This window comes from Pteropus vampyrus, unplaced genomic scaffold (genome assembly GCF_000151845.1).
Source record: "Pteropus vampyrus isolate Shadow unplaced genomic scaffold, Pvam_2.0 Scaffold3, whole genome shotgun sequence".
In the NCBI taxonomy this organism is placed as follows: Eukaryota; Metazoa; Chordata; class Mammalia; order Chiroptera; family Pteropodidae; genus Pteropus; species Pteropus vampyrus.
This window is the reverse complement of record NW_011888784.1, coordinates 12,767,242-12,788,151: the sequence shown is the minus strand read 5'-3', so window position 1 is coordinate 12,788,151 and position 20,910 is coordinate 12,767,242.

Genomic DNA, 20,910 nt, shown 5'->3' with positions numbered 1-20,910 from the left:
CCTGGGTTAGTCTTCACTCTTACTTAGATTCTTTATTCCAGACTTTTTTCTATATGGCCCTTTGTATGGTAAAGTTTCTTAAGTCTTCTATGCTTAGTTATATTTGAATGGTAGTTTGGGTGGATGGAAATTCTAGGTCTAAATTTTTTACTTATTGGAATTTCTGGTTTTTATGGCAGGAGAGGTTGGCATACACAGATGTTGGTGTTGAATGAGTTATAAACTAAAATGTAAATTATACAAATTTTTAAAGAAAACAAAATTATTGCTAACTTAGGGTAAGCAAAGATTTATTAAGATACAAAAAACACAAAACTTGAAAAGAATAATTTGATAAAATAAATGTCATCTGTTATCTAACTATCTACCCTTCTACTATCAATATCAATTCAGCTTTTTGAAAGACCTATAAGTGTATGAAACAGCAAGCTGTGGACTAGAAGATTCAAAATTTTTACATTAAAAAGGTATTTGTATCCTGAATATATAAATAATTCAAATAATCCAAGAAGATAAATTACCCAATTAAAAATGTGTAGAGGATTTGAAAAGACACTTCAAAAAGAAGATAAGAATGACCAATAAGCTTATAAAATGATGTTCATGATCCTTCGTCATCAGGGAAGTCAAAATTTATGGCACAATGATACAGCATTACAAACCCATTAAAATGGCTAATATTTTTAAAAAGTCTGAAAATACCAAGTTTCTTTGAAGATGAGTAATGACTGGACCACTCATATATTGCTGATGACAAATGTTAAATGATACAACTCTACTGGAAAATAATTAAGCACTTTCTTATAAAGCTGTACTTTTACCATGTGACTCTACAACTTTATTCCTTGATATTTTCCTAAGAGAAATGAAAGCACGTGTCTACCCAAAGACTTGTACATGAATGTACACAGCAACTTCACTTATAAGTGCTCATTAAGAGGTAAATGGATAAACAAATTCTGGGATAGTTATTTAATGCACTTTTATTCTGTAATAAAAGGAATAGACTCACGTTACATAATAAATGTAACGACCTAGATAAATCTTAAAAACTATTCTGAGCAAATAAAGCCAAACACAAAACAGTATGAACTGTGTACTTCCATTTATAAATATAAATCTAAACTTATGTGGTAGAATGTAGACCAGTGATTCCATGGGACTAGAATAATTACCTGGCAAGGGGCTCAAGACAACTTTTCGGGTTATAGAAATGTTCTGTATCTTGACTGTCATGGTGGTTACATGGATGCATACATTTGTCAAAACTCAATGTATTATAAATACTTATAATTATGCATTTTAAATAATGGAATTTTACTTTAATAAAGTTGATTTAAATAAAAAGTCTTTTGACATATCAATCCTATTTTTTACATTTATTATTCAGTTTCAGCCTCAGTAATGGAATGAATTTTCAAGTAAGTTTTGGAACAGACAAGAGAACTGAAGCTTTGAGGGAGTAAGTGACTTGTTATATGGATTGTAATTGAATAGAGGGAGTCCTTTGGAGGTACTATGTATGTGTACAGGTATGTGTGTTTCCTTCTTACCCTGCTGTTTCTCATGTTATACCTATCAGTTGCACTTGTGTTCCAATATGATCTGTTTCTTTGAAATGACAGAGCAGTGCTGAGGACATCCTGTTCGTGGTGGTTGAATGGGCTAGATTCTATTCATCACTGTGGAGACATCAGCTGCAATAGGAACCATATAAGAAATAAAGAAATCCAAAGCTAATATTGTGGATGAATGGCACCATTCCTGGACACATGTTTGGCATAATTCTGATTGAGTCAAAATGTGCTTCTCTCTTCAATCTAATGCCATTGATCTTTGGATAATTTTGAGGCCAATGACAATTCTTTAGAAGGACTAAGTTAGGTATGATCTATAGCAATGTTTTATCAAGTCAGTCTTTATCCCGTATCATCCTTACTCCACCCATTGCCTCTTTTTTATTATCTTCATTTTTGTTTCACTCTTTCTTATCAAAGTTTACTAATCCAGTGCTCTTATACTATTTTTTTTTTAGGGTTTGTCAGTCAAAGGGTGTGTGTGTGTGTGTGTGTGTGTGTGTGTGTGTGTGTGTGGTGTTCATATCGAGTTGTCAGGGACTCAGTGCACATGCCATAATCCCAGTGATTCATCAATTTAAGTCAGGGAAGTTCTACTACAGCCTTTGAGGCTAACTGAATTTCTACAATGTGATACTGTGATATTATGATTTATAATAAGATATATATATATTTGGTCTTCTGCCCAGTTCCTGGCATAGAGCTCCTAAAAACCCTTGGAATTTCCTGTTATAAGAGCCCTAAGGTGTCTTTTGTTATGTTAATGAGGTGGCTTTTGGAGAGCCCTAAGGGTAACTTAAGGATGAGGGTTGGTTGCCAGAGGAACCAACTTTGCAATTAGAGTGTTGGAACTTTCATTAACCCTTCTTTCTTCTCCTTCTTTTTTTTCCCCCTCCCCAGCAACTCCCAACTCTAGGGAGAGGAGAGGGGCTGGAGATTGAAACAATCATCAATAGCCAATGATGTAATCAATTATGGTTATATAATGAAGCTTCCATAAAAGTCCAAAAGGACAGGGTTTCCAGAGCTTCCAGTGAATCCATGGGAATTTGGGGAGAATGGCATGCTCAGAGAGCATGTAAGGTCCCACCCTTTCTCCATATCTTGTTCTATGCATCTCTTCATCTGGCTGTTCCTGAGTTATATCTTTTTATAATAAACTGGTGATTTACTAAGTAAAATGTTTCTTTGGGTTCTGTGAGTTGCTCTAGCAAATTAATCGAACCCAAGTTGAACGTGGTGGGAACATCTGATTTATAGCCAGACAGTCAGAAGTACAAGCAACAATCTGGACTTGCCACTGGCATCTCAAACCCAAGCAGGGAGTTGTTGGAACCCCCTATCTATTAGCTGGTGAGTCAAAAGCACAGGACTTGAGACTGGCCTCTGAAGACAGGGGTGGGGAGGTGGAGGTTGCAGTCTTATGGGACTGTACCCTTAACCTGTGGGATCTCTGGGCAATAGTACCAGATTTGAGTTGAATTGTAAGACACTCAACTGGTGTCTCACAGAATTGGTATGGGGAAAGACCTCCACACATTTGTTGACCAAAAATGTCAGCAGTTAAGTGTTCTCTGTGAAGGTAGAGACACACAGGGAAGAAGGAAATATAGGAAGAACTAGGTTTCCCTCAACCCAGGAGGTAGATTGAATTGGGTTTCAGATGCTATTTTAGATACAGACCCACAACTTTTTTTTCTGAAAATCTTAGGACCTTAGGACCACATATGTTCTTGAATTTTTGATTTTAGAAAGATAATACAGTCCATACAGTGAGATCTGGAGCACCAACCTATAAAGATATTAATATTCTAGAGTGAAACCTCTGAATATTCATGCTATATATTACCCTAATGTTAGTTCAGATCTGGTTTTGCTGTCAGATGAATTTGAGTCATCAGTTTCCAGTCATTTTTACATATTGGAATTGTGCATAAGAATTGTGGACCGCATATAGTTTTCCAGGAGAGAACTCAACATTCGTTTAGCCTGCAAACTATAGTCTCTTCTATGTTCTTATCTGGCTCTTCATGCCAGTTTATTTATTCCTTAGTCTTTAGATCTGCTTCACAACTTTCTTTTGGATTTGAATTTGTTTATATATATATGTACACAGCTTTATTGAAGTCTAATTTAGATTCCTTAAAATTCACCCATTTAAAGTTTACAATATGATGAGTTTTAGTAAATGTGTACAGTCATGGAGGCATCGTGTGTACATTCAAGGTTTAGAATACTTCTTTCACCCTCAAAACGTCCTCCTGTATCATTATAGTCAGTATCCACTCCCACTCCAGCCTCAGGCCAGACAATCACTGATGCCATCTCTGTGTCTGGCTTCTTTCATTTAGCCTAATGTTTTGAGATCCATGTCATTGTGTCTATGAGTAGTTTGTTCTTTTTCATAGCTGAATGATATTCCCAAATGTATGTAACCAGTGAGTGAATCAAGAATATATAGCACAATTCTTCAATGAAATACTGTTAAGCAATAAAAAGATCTTGTGCCTTTAATCTGTTATCCAACTTACCAGTCCCTGAATCCCTGCTCCACACTGCATGCCTCCTTAGTTTAAGTGTCCCTTTACTTCCATTATGAGCCTTAGGTCAGCAAGTCTCTAACTAGCCCCTAAGCCTACAGGTCTCAGCTAGGAAATTGGGCTTTGATAGTACAGTGCACTGGAGAACTTTGGAAACCTAACTGACCTTCCCCCAGGTCAGTATATCACAGCCATGACACTCTTTGATCCCAATCCAACTGTGTAGCCATCCAGGAAAGACTTTCCAATGATTATCGATTTGGCCATTCTGAGGCTGGACCTCAACACTTTTCCTACTGGGCTCAGGAGGATCTTTCTGCCTACTGTGTTGAATTCTGAGATTCAGAGGTGAGCCTACTTTCTGACAATGGAGGGGGATATATAGTTGGACCAGGAATATAGGAGAAAATCTGTTCCCTCTGTGGCCAAACTTTAGCTCCTATTCTATTGTTTTTGAGCTCAAATCAATTTATTATCCCCAGGAAAAGTAGCCTGAAAGGATTCCCTTCAGTATTCCCTCCACACTTAAATTTTTTGTTTGGACACTGACATGCTTAAAGAGTCCAGGAATGGGGTGGAGGAAAATCAGGATGAAGAGCTGGTGGTCTATAGCAGGTTCTAATAAACTCCACTGCCTCCAGTGGTGTCAGCTCTTTCATGCTGTTGGCTATGAGGGACATAATTTCCCTTCAGGACCCAGTCCAGGCTCAGTGACAGGATATCCTATTCATGGAAGGGGCTGTTTAGCACCCAATGAAAATGTTCCTACAGTAGGGCAAGACCTTACTAAGTTGCTCTCAGGATTCTGAGGCTAGACACAAGTATGTTAACACATGTAGTCCTCTTAGGATAGTAATGCTGAAACCTAGTAATATCTCAATGAAACGAAGCCATATTACCTTACCTAATATTATTTTTCAACGGAGGAAATATTTTAGCAAGCCTGTAGATTATATGTAGATAACAAAGAGGAAGTAATCTGTTCAGCATCATGATGTATCTCTGCGTCATTGTGAACAGAGCTGAATTTCTATAGATTATTATGCAGACCCAGACATAATTGTGAGACGGAATGCAAAGAAACCCCCTCACCCCTCCCTCTATCCTGGACCTTGAGATGTTGTGGAAGAGTCAGTACTTCAGGCAGGGAATAGTGTCTAAAGCATTCCCATTGAGGAGATGGCTGCATGCAAGGAACAGAATATTCAATCTAGAAATTCTCACATTTTGTAACCAATGTCAAAAGATTTTCTGTGCTGTAAATCTCTCCTATTATCTTGAAATCTTTGATAAAAAATAAATAAATAAATACACTCTTATAACCTGGTCTTATCCATTGTTCAGAGCAGATTCCATTCCTGCTTCAAGTGATGTAATCTAGGTAGCGTAATCTATGGTTTGGTAAGAGGTGATGTAAGGGGAGGAAGTAGTGTTGTCCTCTAAAAATGCTGATTGCCTGAGGCAATAGATGGTGGGACAGCTAGTAAGCTTTCCATGGAAATTCCCAGAATTCTTTGGGGATTTATATCCAATATAATATTGGATTTACTGTGAACTCGGGTAGGACGAGAACTCAGATGATTCTCAAATGGGCATTAATGGAATTTACAAATATGAAAATCAAGGTTTGGGGATAGGAGAAACCCTCGTACTCCAGATAATCGCACTCAGAGGTAGTACTTGTGCTGCCCTCATTGGTTTCCTTGGACAAAATTTCTCCCATATCCCAGCTACTCCTGCCTTAGGTTAGAGACAATAGAGGTGCCTGCAGATCATCTAGCCTCTGACGAGATGGTTTTCTCTTTGGCTCTGCAGAGCTCCCACTTTACAAGAAAACATGGATGGTCACAGTGTTCATTTCTTATCAGCTGATTAAAATTCAGTGGTGAGATGATCCATTGCATTAACCACAGTTATACTAGGTCAGTGTGGGATTTCCAGAGGCCAACCTGCTACCCTGCAGATATTGCCTCAAAAACACAGGGGATGGCAGGGTCAGTGCTACCAGATTCCACTACTTCAAACAATATTTAGAATGGACTTATCCAACAAAACTCTTCAGGATGAACTGGCCAGTATATCCAAATGCTTTAACTCTCAGGACGTGTAGAGTGAGCTTAGGAATTTAGTTGTAGGTTCAATTTTCCCAGAAGCTGCCATTGAAAATTTCTTCTCCCACTCCCCAACATACATATCTGCATTGAGATCAAGAAAGTAGCTTATATCTTCACCTGCAGCCCTTTGGTACTAGAAGTATGGTGTTGTCACCAATCAGGATGGGCATGCTTATCATGGCCAGGTAAGCCAATGTGCACATCATCACAAAAGTACCATAGGAGAAGACTGGCTGTAGGTTACCTAGTCATGAGGGAGAGGCAACTTCTCAGTTCCTTAAAAAAATGGAGAAAACAGGTATTTGATTTGGGAGCAGTAGAAAGCCAAGAGACCACACTCAAGTCTAGCAGTCTACCCTCTTCTCTGCCTGCTATCATGTAATTAAGACACACAATGATGGAAGCCAGACACTTCTATGACTCACAATATTATGACCACCAAGCTGGACATAGATATAGGAGACCATTTTGAGAGTTCCCCACTGAGTGTCTGTATTTCTCCTCAGTACTTTTTATCTACTGGCTGGGGACCCATATCTTCTACTTACCAATGAATTCTGCCAGAGCAGTACTTGGACCCCATCCAGGCTCCCACTCTACTTTCCTGTCTCTGTCCTAGAACTCAAAACAACTATTTTGCTTCCTAAGAGGATTTTTTTTAGGCCAGGACTGCAAAATCTTTTCCAGCACTGTGAGACTATTTACATGCCACGGTGCTTACCACCTGAGTTCCTTCCCTGGGTAGAGTATAGGAGCACCGTGCCTCAGACAGAAAGGCTCCTTTTATCTCTTTTTCCCCAGACTTCATCTTTCCTCACCTTGGATTATTCCCCAATCATCTACCAGCCTTTCCTGTCTGGTGCCAGTGGATTTGTGTCTGATCTGGCCTGAATAATGACATTTTCAGTACTGAGTGTACTCAGCCTGGCTCTCCTTTGTACTCCTTCTCTTTATATATGGAGATATTCAGGAGAATTATATTCGTCAGGTGTCTGGTGCTGAGATTGTTGAGCGCTCCCACAGAGCTCTCTGAAGGGAGCCCACCCATTACCTGACAAAATAGAGGGAATGGTAACAGGGAGGAAGATGGGATAATGCTGCAGAGAATGGATAGAGTGCTCACGCTTGCGTAGAGAAGGAAGCCACCTTATGCTCTGCCACCAGGAGTCCTGGAAATATGCCTCTAGCTAATTCCTGAGATGGTACTGTCACAGCTTCACACTCCTGTCTTTTGCTTTTGAACCTGCTTTTTTTCATTTATGCATTACTTCAATCAACAGAGATTTATCGAAACACTTTTTTTACATAATGGTCTGTAGTAAATGCAAAAAGTATTTTAAAAATATGGACACATACTTTGAGGTGGAGGAGCTCACAGTCTAGTGAGAAATAAGTCTTTTTTATATTTATAGGTAAAAAATTATAATATAACATGATTTGGGCTTTCTTATCAGTTACTTAAAGGAACAATGGAAGAAAACATTAATTCTGATAAAAGAAATCAGGAGAAACTTCAAAGGAATTAGCCCTTTAGTTGAGATTTAAAGAATGGATAAAGGTTTTCTAGGTAAACACTTACAGTAAAGGGATGTTGTGGGAAACCATTCAGGGCAGAAGGAACAAACAACTTGTACCAAAATGAGACAAGAGGCATCTGCTGAATAAGAACAGCACATAGTCCATGATGTTTTTGATAACTACTGGAGGACTGTGATGGTTAATTTTATTTGTCAACTTGATTAGGCCACAGGGTGCTAAGATATTTGGTTAACATTATTCTGGATATTTTGGTGAGGATGTTTCTGGATAAGATTAACATTTGAATCGATAGACTGAATAAAGAAGGTTGCTCTCCCAAAGTGGGAGGCTTCATCCAATCTGCTGAGGATCTGAATTGAACAAATAGGCTTAGTAAAGAAGAATTCTCTTTTGCTTCCTGACTGTCTTCAACCTGGGACATCAGTCTTTTTCTGACTTTAGATTCGAACTTGGACCAGATTACACCATTAGCTCTCCTGGTTCTCAGGCCTTTGGACTTGTACTATGAGCTCATCAGCCAGTTCCTTTTTTCTTATTCTTTCTATCTATCTATCTATCTATCTATCTATCTATCTATCTATCTATCTATCTATCTATCTATGCATATATATATGTGTGTGTATATATATATATATGTGTGTGTGTGTGTGTGTGTGTATATATATATATATATTCTCATTAATACAAGGACAATGAGTATCTTTGTTTGTTTGGGCTGTTATAACAAAGTACCACAGACTAGGTGGCTTAAACAATGGAAATTTATTTCCTCACAGTTCTAGAGCCCAGAAAGTTCAAGATCAAGGTGTCAACAAATTCATTTTGGGGCTTCTTGGCTTATAGATGGTTGTCTTCTCACTACGTCCTCACATGTTTTCTTCAGTGCATGAGTATGGAGAGAATGAGAGATGGGGGGAGGAGAGAGAGAGAGGGTGGGGGAGAGAGAGAGAGAGAGAGAGAAAGTGAGAGAAAGCTAGTTGAGCTCTCTGGTGTCTCTTCTTATAAAGACACTAATCTCATTGGATCATGGCCTAATGCTTATGACCTCACTTAACTTTAATTACTTCCTTAGAGGCCTGTCTCCAAATAAAGCCACACTGGGTCTTAGAGCTTTCACATATGAAATTTGGGGAGGATACAAGTCAGTTTATAACACCGAGTGAGGGTCATGGGAGAGAAGTCTGGACAGGTATGCCCAGAACAGAATGTAAGAGACTTTGAGTCTCATGATAAGGGATTTTAATGTTTAGCCTGTCAGTGATGAGGAGTTCTTGAAGGGCTGTAACTTCAGAAAAGAAATGATAAAACTTAGGTGAGAAAACTTACTCTGGTTTCTGGTTAAAAAAGCAATGAGAAACCCTGGAATATTCTGGGCACAGTTGCCAATGGGAATTTTATAACAACAAATTAAAAATGAGTACTCATAACTGCTGGGAGATATTTGGAGATATTTAAACATTTATATGGTCCATGAAGTTGGACTAAAACAACAACAAAAACTGTGGCCCATTCATGCAGTACCACACTAACGAACATCCTCATGGTGCTCGTTTACCCCTGTTTAACGTCTTCTCTGTGGGCTCAAGACCTAGTGTCTATAGTACCTACACTGATGTTAACATTAGGAGATTAACCCCAACTCACTGCTTTGGTACAGCCTTTTATAGCAGAGTTTGGTCTCCTTCTTTAGATAGCAGGACAAGAGGAGAATGGGATAGTAGTGCAAAAAAATATTGCCTTTTGGAATTTTGCATTTTGATCAGTAAATCCCACACATACGGTGGCAGAGACAAGAAAATTCCTAACAACAGTGCACACTGGGCATCATTTTTTTTTATTGTTTATCATTTTAAAATGATTTATTTAGTTAGTTAATTATCACATATGATGTCAGTTTTGAGAATCAGGCAAAAGTATAAGATATCGGTCATCTCAATCCAGCAAAAGAGGCCTTACCGGAAGTTGGTTCCACATTTGGCATGAGGCAGTTTGGATTGGATGTCAAATTGCCATCAAATTGAAGATTTGAGAAGGCTTTTGTTGTTGTTCTTATTAGTTTTTTGACAAGCACTGCAGGAATAGTAAGTAAGACCAAAGAATGATTATACATCATGGCTCTTGGAAAAGGTTAGATTGAAATAGACCACCACTCACTCAAGTATGGAATGGCTAAAGAAAGCACTAAATTATGCCTATATTGAACTAAAGCAGACTGGAACCTATGATGAAAATACTGAAGGCAAAAGAATATAAAGTATTATCCTGAACATTAATAGAAAACTAAGACTTTTGAAAATGATTTTGAAAATAACCAGAAAAAAATTCTGAACACTCCATGGCACAGTTAATAAGACATAGCCTATACGAAACAAGGAAAGAGATCCATAAGAACCATAAGCACTGAAAAGGCTAAAATCAAACTATAATGTGACACATTAAATAATAACACGGATAGGAAGGTAATTTGCATAAGCAAAAAAAAAGATGATAAAAACATTAGAAATTGCGGAGGCTAAAGTAAGGTTCTCTTCGATGGTGATAAAATGCAGGATTAGAACTTTCTTAATCAGTGATGAGAAAGATGAACTTGAAAAACTTTTCCAAAATGTAGATTATTCTGTTTTCAGTGCCATTTTGGAAGCCAATTTAAAAACAAGAAACAATTATCTTATTGGATGGTGTGGCTACATACATTTGTTAATATTTCTGAAAACAAATGAACCTATTTTCAACATTTTTTTCACAATTACAAGTGAAGATCACTGAAATTTTTTATTTAGGACAGTGATTTTCAAAGTGTGATTCCTAGGTAAGCAGCATTAGCATCACCTGAGAACTTGTTAGAGCTGTGACTTCTGAAGTCCCACGTCAACCTATTTGAATCAGAAACTCTGGGCATGAGGCCAAGTAGTAGATTTTTAAACCAGCTCTACAGGTGATGCTGATGCAGCTCAATTTGAGAACTACTGGATTGAGAGAACAACTATATCCTTACTGTGATGAAGAATGTTCTCAGGCAGCTTCCCTGATCACATAAGTTATCCCTTATCCGTCATTGCTCCAAAGACACACAAATTCCAGAAAAGATTGTAGAGTAAGGGCTCTGCAAGTGAGAGATTGTGTATACCTCAGAATCCCCACTCCCAAGTGAGAGAAGCAGGCACAGTTACATAGATAACTGATTTTTCCAAAGAAAAGTGTCAAAGTAATGTCAAATGTAATAATATGAATACAAGTAAATTAGAAGAGACATTTCCTAAAGTAACGGTGGACTTATGTATGCAGATTGAAAGGGCTTTCTGCTATATAGGCAAAGTCAACAAGAAGACTCATAGCTAATGGGGGAAAATGAGGTATCATGTAAGGAGCGAATCCTATAAACATCAAGAATGAAAGAAGGAAAGAAGGGAGGGAATGAAAGAGAGTCTGTCTCTAAGATTAAAAATCTTTGCAGAGGGGTCAGTCTAGAATTGAAATGAAAAATTAGGTTTACATAGGAAGATGGGCACTTGTTCCTCCAAAGTTATCAGCAAGGATGTGTACCTCTTCCTCCAAGACTATTATCAGTAAGGATGCCATTATATGCAAATGTTGGAAACTTAAATGAGATAAACATTTGTAAATCACAACCTATTTCCAGGCACATAGTTTATGCTTATTCAGTTCCAGCCCTCATGCATCGTCACAGCACCAAGCACGTGAATAATGAATATCTGACTCACCCCTGGAGTGTGTCACCTCCAGGGACTAGAGTCTGAGTCATCAACAAATGTTTACTTTGGAGAAAAGAAGCAAGATCTGAGAACAGGTACTAATAGTAAATGAAAAGGAACATTAAGAGCAAAACGGTTCTGGGACATTTTGTATGAATGGATATGTGTTTGGGACATGGAAACTGTGGAACATGAGAGGATGGTGTCAAGAAAGAAGGTAAAACAAAGATACAAGGTGACTCAAGATTTTCGAATACTTCAAATACATTCCAAGTGCAGGTCTTATATAGAAAAAGATATTCCACACATATCAAATGTGGCAGTGGGCACACATTTCTCCCCTCCACTTGCTTTCTCAGTAAGAGGGAGGCAATTAAGCTAACTTGTACTCTCAGATCCCCTCAGGCTGAGATTCAACAGATGAGAAGTCACAATGCTTAGGTAGTACTGCTGCCATAGTTTGATGAAGATGCTCTTTCTTTCCTATAATGCCTAGACAGGGAGACAAGCAACTGGAAACATATCTGAAAAGTTTAAAACCATTCAAAGTTTAAAAACAAAATACAGACGATGTCACAAGTGTGTACATGCTAAGCGAAAGGTGAGTAGCTGCAGAATGAGTTACCACCAGGAAGCAGAGACATCAGGAAGGCTTTCAGAGAAGGAGTGTGGTCTAGGACTCCAGAAGCAGGAATCAAATAGGCAAAGAACGGAGTGGCAATGGCATTTCAAGGGGAAAGAATAACACAAGGAAAAGCCAAGGAACTATAAGATGGAGTAGGTAGATACTTTTGAGGGAACAGAGGTTAAGTTTAGGGTAAAGTACTGAAGTTAAATGATAATATTTTGGGGTTTAAAATTTATCCTACACCTAGGAAGACCAGGTGCTGTAGATGTTAAAAAAAAAAAAGCTTATCCTATGGGCAATGGAGAACCATAGAAATTTAAAGATGACCTTCTTTCTATGAATTTCCAAATCTGGAATAGCAGTTCAACTATCTGTATCAAATGGTAGGTTTTCTTATAGCATCCTATATTTGAATATCATACATTCAGCAAGACATGATTACGTTCTTGCTGTTTTTGAAAATCATGCAATTACCTTGATATTTTTGTACCATTAAATGTAAAAAAAACTCCTTATTTTCTTTCCTCTTCCCTTTTTTGGGCTGCTTTTAGCAGTCTGAAAATCAGCTTTCATTTTGACTGCCGCTTAACAGAATTTGATTAAAAAAAGTAAACTAATTACAACGGAAATGCAGCCCTGCGAAGCTTTAAGAAAAACACATTATTTTGTTTTAGGGTTCAGTTACTATACATTCATTTATCATCTTTATAAGCGATGTGCAGGCGATGATGAATAGGCCCTGGCTTTGAATCAGGAAATGTAAATTATCCTCTTTCTTTCATTCCTTTTTCTCTCTCTTTAAACAAATAATGAATACTAGTAAATTTGAAGCTAGCTTATGTGCCAAGAACTCAAGGACGATGTAAAGCCGTGAAAGCAGTGCGAGGGCTACCCATCTGACAGACTGAAGCCAAGAGAACTGGTCTAGGGGATGTGTAACATGACCTGGAGAGGGTTGCGTCTCGTGGTTGAACCAGCTAGTTTGGAGGACTGTCGGTAAAGGTGCAGGTTGCTCTGCAGTTACTTTATATTTGAGCCTCCCTCATGTCGAGTAGCCTTTGCCCTTGGAAAAATATCAAGTGTATTCCTTAAACCCTCTCTCATCTGGACCTTATCTTTTTTGTCATAGAGTTTTGCCCTCTCTTCTTCCCCATCCAAACAATATTTGTCCTTCAAGGGCTACTCAGGTTTCAACCTCATTGTAAAGCCTTCCTTAATTGCTTCCCATCACAATCAGATTTATTTATAATATTGCAAATCTTTACTATATTGTGAGAAATGGGTATACTGATAAGCCAGAAGCTCAATTTTCAGGATGGACAAAATAAGTTTTAATGTTTGGGTAGCATTTGCATAGGGAGAGAAATGGGAAAGCTCATTTCCAATGAGGTAAGAAAAAAAAAGTTCTAGGGCAGACCGCGGGCAAAGAGAGACCCACCCTAACAGGATGGCCATTATTCTATATAAGCAGCAAGGGGGATTTTAGGAAAGATAAAAGCTCAGGATGCTCACCTCGGGATAAATCTCAAGTTTAGCTTACACTTATCATTTGGTGTAGAAAAACAAACCTCGGTTGAGAGAAAATAGCAATATGAATGTTGGCTTTATTGGTGCAGAAAGTTATGCATACTCATTTCCATTTTCAGGGGTTTTGCAATATTTACATTCACTTGCATATAGAATGTTTAAGTTATTTGCATGCGTTCTGCAAATTAATTTAAAATTGGCAATTTATTTACATTTGGGTGGCGTTTATGGATACAGACATTAATCATAGATACTACTCACAGATAAAGTTATGTGTACATCATTAATTCCCATATTCTTTATAAGTTATGCCAATTTGTTTTTTATGCTGTAATCTTACACATATACTGTTTTCCTTTATAGAAAAAAAAGTATTTCTACTCACCATAGTACAAAGAACATATTTACATACTTCCTTTTTAATTTCATTAATTTTTGCTTCTTCTCACGGTCTTTCCTTTGCTTTTATTATACCTTCTCTCAGATTGCTGAAGCAACGATTAGGCACATTGGCCTTGAAAAAAATAAATAAAGGAAAGGAAAATATGATGCTCTGTCACTTTAAAATGTAGTCCACTTCCACCAACATATTAAAAGTCTAAATATTTTATTGCCTAGGCACAATCTCATTTTTATTGCTCCAATCACAGCTCATTGGCTAGGATATGCTGGGCAGAGGAGTGAGCTGGTCAGCTAATAGCCTCCCTGCTGCTAAAATTAACTAATTGTTAAAGTAATAACCATGGACCCACATGGCCTATTTTAATAGTCAGTGGCAATCTGGGAAATTATTTTGCTGCTCTCATTTTAGTAAGTCCTCCTGTTGGCTATTTGCACCCTCTTTCGATCTTCTTAAATGTCCTCTTGGTGAGAAATATTTCAATATGAATCTGCAGGGAGGTTTGGCCAGTTTCTCCAAGGTGAAATTGAGGCCTGTTTTCTTTTCTATAGATATGGGAAGAACATCCTATAAGTGTATATTGGGGTGCATAGAGGTGGCCATTTATCACTAAACTGCTTTTCCAACCTCATCTTCCCTCCTTTGTAACATATGTCTCTGATATCAAATTTGCTTCACATCTTGCTATGCCCTATCCAAATGTAAGCCATGATCTTTCCTCTCCTTTTTGTAGAAAATCCTTCATTCATTTCTAGATGATCACTCTTCTCTACATTGGAGGCCCAGGTAGGAGTTCATTCACTCAATGTCTCAGGACAATATTATTGTCAATATTGACCTGTTCTCCGATATTCCAATATATACTCTTGCTACAATACATTTTATCATGTTTTTGAACTTCACATTCTCCTTTATCTGGTGATTTCATGTGTACAAATCTTTTATTTATGTCTAAGCTTACATTTATCCAGAGAAAATTCTGTACTATTTCTTGTATCTCTCGGTACCCAGAACTGTGTTGAATATATTACAAATGTTTAATAAGCACATGTTGTATTAAATAAGTTATATGTGGGGATTCCTAAGTTATATCTGCTATACAAATGTTTTCTGGGGATGTTTTAAATTCATTATATCCACAGAAGAAGAGGTAACTTCTACAGACTCTTCCACTGAGACTAAATAAATCTTCCTGAGTTTTGTCATAAACATGTCGTTAATATGGACCCCATAGAATGAAAGTTACTTATGATAGAATTTTTAAAGGCCTCAGATAAAGACACTGAAAACTTTGGACTAAAGGAACTTAATCTTCGAAGAAGGTGAATGTGAGGCAGAGTTATAGTGCAAAAATGTTTGAAAGGAGAAATGAAGGGTGAGTTAGCCAATTCAAGAGGTTCACCTGTAAGGCCTTCATTAAATACATTAAGTAACATGTATGTTACTTAATCACTGGGACAGATATGTAGGGCCTCTGTTAGACAGCTATGAGCTTGCATACCCGCAAAGTATTTTTTCATAAGCTTTCATATCAGTTTAACATAGTCACTAATTCAGACTTTGTAAAACTTCACACAGCTCTCAATTGCATCATTGTGACAGTATTTTATTTTATGTCTATTGAAACAGGATTATTGAAAGTTTTTATATGCATTCATAATAGTACTATATTGATACTAACTTTTAAACCACTTTACTTAGAAAAAGTCAAAATAAAGAGACCTGAACACCAGTCCATGGGTTTAAGATTTCATGCAAGTCATGGCATAGTTTGTTAAGGCATGAAAAGCTTCTTGGGATTATACGTTTAATACTTTGGGTTAGTTATAGTTAACTCATGGAATAGTCAAATTCTAGATTAATGACAGTTTCCAGTCTAGGTTGGTACAACTGCATTAAAAAGCCCAGAGTCCTGTAAGTGCCATGATTCTCACATTTCACAAAGACATAGAGCTCAACTATTAAATAAGGATTTAGATTAGAGAAGTCTTTCTGAAATTCTAGCAAGCCATAATTTATGATCCCCTCTGTACAAGGACTCATTTACTATCCTGAAGACTAATTTAACATTTGGATTTGATTTTATTGACTATATTTGAAAAATTCGCAAAAATCAGAGTTAGGACTCAGACAAATTGACATGTGTCTCCTGACTCTTCTATTATTTCCTTGGGAATATAAATATAATGTCTACCAACTTTATTTTCTTTATAAGTTAAAATAGGTGTGAATTTTCTTTCTGATGTGCTTTGGGAAGTGATAGGAACCAAAGATGATGATTATTTGTAAAAGAATCAGTAGTCATAGAATGAGGACCTGAATGATTCTCTTATGCATCAAAGGTTGTGCATGGGATTTTTGATAACTATTTTGGTTGTTTACATGTCTTTTTTCTTAACTCCAAAGTTTCATGGGTTTAAGCAGATGAGATGCAAAAACAACAATTCTGCACATATTCTATATTGTCATCTTCTTTGTGTTCATATAGAGAAACACAAGATTTCAAGTCAGAGCTGCTTTCAACCTTACCACAATCAACTATTAATTACTTAACCTTCGAATTCTTAGCAACTTCTCTAAGCCTGGGGTTATTCATATTAAACATGGGAATAATAGATACACCTACTTCATAGGGCTGTTATGGGGATTTTATGAAGTAATGCTTCAGTGCTTTTAGCATAGCACATTATACGCAGTAACATTCGGTGTTTAATAATACTTGCTATTATTTCCAAATTTTTACTAAAGACTACTCAAACAAACTACACTTTGGCACGTAACAGACACTCAAAAAGAATCTGTACAATGAGGGACAGCCACTCTGCAAAGATCTGATTAGTGATCAGGTGGACTGGGTATCAGAGGAAGGAGAAAAACCACCAGGAAAGGCTGCCACCTGCCAGGGGCATTGATGATGAGCAATCTCCAGGAGGAACCGTGACCTGCCTTCCTCTGGGAGCTTCAGGGCCCTGTGAGAGCTTCAAGAGGGGAGCTGAAGAGCTTTGGGTGTCAGCTCAGGGATTTAAAGCCTCATTGAAGGAACAAAGTTACCAAAGAGAACTGAGTTCTTTATATACAACAATGAGTTCTTATGCTTAGGAAACTAGAAATATAGAGCCGGGCTTGAGATGTTTTCAGTGTGAACCAAGTAAACCCCAAACTAAATTATTCTCTGGCTTCCAGAATCTTGAAAGCATTGTTGGGACACAGGACAGGCCACCCGAAAATGTCACACAATCGCATATTGATTACATACTGAATTAAAATACTTAATAAACAGTCAGTATCAGAAAGGCATGTTGGCCACTCCTTGTTTCTTTAATGCAGGAAATAAATCTCCCCTGTGAAAAGTGCCCTCCTTGCTCCAGGGGGGCTGAGAGAGACACACTTATCACTAGAGTTAAGGAATCCAGGACTGAAGAGCTTGCATAAGCAAACTTGTTACTTCTTTACTAATTTACTACTCAAGCCAAACTTTGTTTAGATTCTTCGCTAATGAATACCCAGACCTTGCTTAGATCCTTTCCTAAGGAGCACTATTTTTTTGTCCTATTTTTGTCCTATTTTTTTATAAATGTATTGTATTTTTTGTCTCAGAAGGATAAAAAGAGAGCTGGTCCACCATTTCTCTGAACGTCATCTATGGTCTCCATGTGCACCTTTTACATTGGTTTTTGTCATGGTTTTTGTCCTGTTAATCTGGTCTTGTGTCAATTTTATTACTCGTCCAGCCTTAAGAATTCAGTAAGAGTAGAGGGGAAATTCCCTCCTCCCCAACAGCATCAAATAGAATTCAAAGGGCACAGGTCAACAATTCTAGGTCAAATGAGACTTTCAGATTAGAACAAAAAATTGGGTATGTGTGTGTAGGTATATTAATTTTTTCAAGGCCTCCATCAAACCTTTTTTTCTCTGTGATTTCCCAGTAGATTATTCTTATGCCCGACCCACAAATTCCTGTAGCACTGTCTGTCATTTTCTGAGACTATCTATCTCTAGTAGAGCTGAGCCAAGTTGTTACTTTAAAATCTATCTCCTTTCTTCGCCTAGATGGTTAAGTTTCCTGATATCTTTTCTTCATGTGTCCACTAGCTGCAGCCAACAGCAATTTACCAAGCACTAAGCAGGGCGATAGATCCTTAATACGTGCTCATTTCAGAAAATAGAAAGAGTGCTTAAAACAAGTAAACAAACCAAAGGAAATCTTGCAAAGTATGTGCTAAACCATCTATGGTGTTTTTTTCTCCTTGAAGGTAAAGCTAACTTTGGGAGTTGCGGGGGAAGGTGGCCCATCTGGTTCTGTGACATTTTTCTGGAAATACCATAAAAACAAAAGTGAGAAATGTGCTACAAACTGAACAGTCATGATCCCCTCTCACATCTGAAAGGAAGATTGTGAGAGTAATGAGCATAAATCAAGGCTGAGCTTGTCCTGCCCGCATTGAGGCAAAACAGGTTTTGCTTTTAAAAAAACATCTGCCATAAGGGGATTTAAATTGGGTACTCCTGTTTTTAGAAAATCTCTATTTCCTTACAGGATGTCGGCTTTGATCACTAATCCCTGAGAAATGTCTTTAAGAGCTACTCCAATTGGCAGAAGTACCAAAGAGTGGGCGTGGGCAGGTGTGGGGAAAGAACTGGGGGGTAAAAAAACCTCTTTTCCAAGCTGATGTATTATATTTAAAATAAAAAGACAACTCCCAGAAGCTTTTGGCTCTAATGATCCCCTCTGTGATTTTTTGAACAGAGTGGTCCAGGGACAGCGTTAGAAACTGTTTCTTTTGCAGGTCAGCACTTTCCGTCCACCCCTCTCCCTGGCCAGTGGCATTAATGTGTGTTTGTCAATACTGAATTTCATTTGCCACATAGCAGCTCAGAGAGGGAAGCACATCGTGTTGCATTTTCCTTGCCTCTCAAACTGGAGTTCCTGTTTCTCCCCAGCTTTGTGTTGTCAGCAAAACGTAACACGTTTACAATCGGTCTCTTGATCTGAGGTAATTACCTGCAGGAGAAATAGCGAGGGTAAGAACCTAACGAGAGAAACCTTGTGTCGTCGCGCAGTGGGCTGCTGTCCTGAAAGTGTATCAGACTTGTCAAATTGGTTCAAATTAAATTGACACGGTGCTCTTCCAGCCATCACCACATTATTATACATCTCAGAGCCCTTTTGGGCAGTAAATGCTTTCAGAGTTAAAAAGGAATGTGCAAAGGAAACTCAAAGGAGCCAGCAACAAGGACAGCAAGGGTCTCCAGGAGGACCCGTTAAAACTGGCTATGAGCATGCGAAGGTTATGTTATTACTGAAGTTCAGTTTTGGTCTTCTCTCAGCAATTTTTAGTTCCATGCCACGGTGACAGAGGTGTCCCCAGGCCTTAGCCATGAAACCTTGGAACTGTTTTTTTCTGCCTCCAGCTCCATTTATTTATTTATTGTAACATTTATGAGCTCAGTCCAGGGAAGCTGCTGGGTCCAGCAGCATCAGCCCCAGCCTGAAGGGAAACAGAGAAATTCAAATCCTAACCTTTCCCTGATGGGCCTGATGACCTTGGCCAAGTCATTTAACCTCAACACACTGGGGCTGTCCTTTATAACTGAGCCGGGGAGTAAATGAGCCCTGGCTCACCTCGATAGGGTGTCAGGAGGAATAACTAATTAATGATTGTAAAGTACTTTGCAAACAGAAAGTGCTATACAAAATGCTTAATATTAATAATAAAATGCATTCACTGCAAGCCTCTAGGCATATGTACAGAAATAACGACAGCAATTAAAGTAACATGCTAACAAAACTCATTAACCCCCAAACCTCCTTCTGACTGTACTTGGCATTTGGAGCTTTGTTGCTTTCTTAAGACTGCCAGGTGGTGCAAGGAGGAAGGCTGCAAAGGAGGGCATGGCATCCAGCTCTCCCTCACTTTCTAGGCAGATTAGCGTGTCACCTGTTCTGAGAGCCAACGGTCCTGAAGCCCGCAATGGCCTTTCCTGCCCGTATCTTCCTGTGGATCATTTCCTTCTTTCCCTGCTCTAGTTCCCACTGCCTATGCCATTATGTACCCTAGATGGTTCTTTGTATGCTTCGTTTCCTTCCACGTGTATGTGGCTTTTCTCTGCCTAAACTATAAGCTGCTTGAGGGCAGGGCTTCCCTTGTATTAAAACCCCTTAGTTCCTAAAAGGAGACAGTGTAAAGGCTGTGCCCATATATGGTCCATGGACCAAGGGGCAGAGACTTTGCCCTCCCAGGTGATTGATTAGATGAAGGGGTGGGTCTTATTTGAAATGGACCATACACACTGGTTACCTTGGTGGTTAATTGGCAACTACTGCTAAGAAATTCCAGAGGACTGGTAGGGAGGAAAAGTTATGGCATGAGAGGTAGGGATGGAAGGAGGAAGAAAGGACTTTTGAGTTAGTTGTTCAGAAAACCTGCAGCTTTAAAACTGGGGGGAAAAGAAAGCCGAGATAGAGGAAGTCACTTCAGGAAAAGAGAGAAGGAATTAATACGATATGCCTTGAATAAGCACAAAACAGAGCAAGGCCTGAGGTGGGTCACAGCTAATATGGGATAGAGAGTGGGAATTTTATGCATGGCCGGAGACCTCAGTGTTTTGAGGGAGGACACTGAAGACGTTGTGGAGACAGGCTGGGCACCTTATAAAAAATAATTATCTGTCTGTTTTCTCTTTGTAAAAACAAAGGGCCAATTTGAAAAATAGTTTCTCTCCTTACCTCCTTTCTCCTATTCTTTAATAAGCCACGGCTTGGGTTTTTGTTTCTCTTTAACTTTTAAATTTTGTAACTCACCTTGTCTGGAGGGCTGGATCATGTCAGAATTTTTGTGCTGCAATAGCATCTTTTACAGAAAATAAAAGTG